Below are 1883 nucleotides of genomic sequence, written 5' to 3'. Positions count from 1 at the left end.
CTGCCCCCTCGGATGTTGATGATCAGGTTTCCCTCGATGACCGTGCACTCTGCCAGCTGCTGGGCCGTTGCCAGTGAGTCCACCGTCTTGGTGCCGACGTGGCACACCTTGGGGCAGTGCCCTGGCATTTCCCTCACTGCCCCCTCGGATGTTGATGATCAGGTTTCCCTCGATGACCGTGCACTCTGCCAGCTGCTGGGCCGTTGCCAGTGAGTCCACCGTCTTGGTGCCGACGTGGCACACCTTGGGGCAGTGCCCCTGGCATTTCCTGCAGATAATGCTGGGGAGAGAGATAGTAGGGGACAGGAGGGCCGAATGTCAGCCACGGCATCACACCATGCCAACGGTGGGCTGGGCACAGGGGTGGAGAGAGAGAGAGGGCGAGGGGAACGGGACCGGCAGTCGGTGGGGGGGGCAAAGTGCGGATTCACCAACTGATGACAGTTCCCAGGAGGACATTCAGCCCCTCTCAGCATGGTACTAGCCCTCCAAATGGGTCTCTCACTGAAACCACACTCTCCTGCATTCTCAACGACACACTGACCCGCCCCGTCCACTCTCTCAGACCGGGCACTGCCCCTGTCCACTCTCTCAGACCGGGCACTGCCCCTGTCCACACTCTCAGACCGGGCACTGACCCGCCCACTCTCTCAGACCGGGCACTGACCCGTCCACTCTCTCAGACCGGGCACTGCCCCTGTCCACACTCTCAGACCGGGCACTGCCCCGTCCACTCTCTCAGACCGGGCACTGACCCTGCCCACTCTCTCAGACCGGGCACTGCCCCTGTCCACTCTCTCAGACAGGGCACTGCCCTGTCCACACTCTCAGACCGGGCACTGCCCCCGCCCACTCTCTCAGATCGGGCACTGACCCCGTCCACTCTCTCAGACCGGGCACTGCCCCTGTCCACACTCTCAGACCGGGCACTGACCCTGTCCACACTCTCAGACCGGGCACTGCCCTGTCCACTCTCTCAGACCGGGCACTGACCCCGCCCACTCTCTCATACCGGGCACTGACCCACCCACTCTCTCAGACCGGGCACTGCCCCTGTCCACTCTCTCAGACCGGGCACTGCCCCTGTCCACACTCTCAGACTGGGCACTGCCCACGCCCACTCTCTCAGACCGGGCACTGACCCCGTCCACTCTCTCAGACCGGGCACTGACCCGTCCACACTCTCAGACCGGGCACTGACCCCGTCCACTCTCTCAGACCGGGCACTGACCCCGCCCACTCTCTCATACCGGGCACTGACCCACCCACTCTCTCAGACCGGGCACGGCCCCTGTCCACTCTCTCAGACCGGGCACTGACCCGCCCACTCTCTCAGACCGGGCACTGACCCACCCACTCTCTCAGACCGGGCACTGACCCGTCCACTCTCTCAGACCGGGCACTGCCCTATCCACTCTCTCAGACCGGGCACTGACCCGTCCACTCTCTCAGACCGGGCACTGACCCGTCCACTCTCTCAGACCGGGTACTGACCCGCCCACACTCTCAGACCGGGCACTGCCCTGTCCACACTCTCAGACCGGGCACTGCCCCTGTCCACTCTCTCAGACCGGGCACTGACCCCATCCACACTCTCAGACCGGGCACTGACCCATCCACTCTCTCAGACCGGGCACTGCCCCCGCCCAAACTCTCAGACCGGGCACTGCCCCTGTCCACTCTCTCAGACCGGGCACTGACCCGCCCACTCTCTCAGACCGGGCACTGACCCCATCCACACTCTCAGACCGGGCACTGACTCGTCTACTCTCTCAGACCGGGCACTGACCCGCCCACTCTCTCAGACCGGGCACTGACCCGTCCACTCTCTCAGACCGAGCACTGACCCACCCACACTCTCAGACCAGGCACTGCCCTGTCCA

The sequence above is a fragment of the Chiloscyllium plagiosum genome, unplaced genomic scaffold (assembly GCF_004010195.1).
Source record: "Chiloscyllium plagiosum isolate BGI_BamShark_2017 unplaced genomic scaffold, ASM401019v2 scaf_30548, whole genome shotgun sequence".
NCBI lineage: Eukaryota > Metazoa > Chordata > Chondrichthyes > Orectolobiformes > Hemiscylliidae > Chiloscyllium > Chiloscyllium plagiosum.
This window is presented reverse-complemented; position numbering follows the sequence as displayed.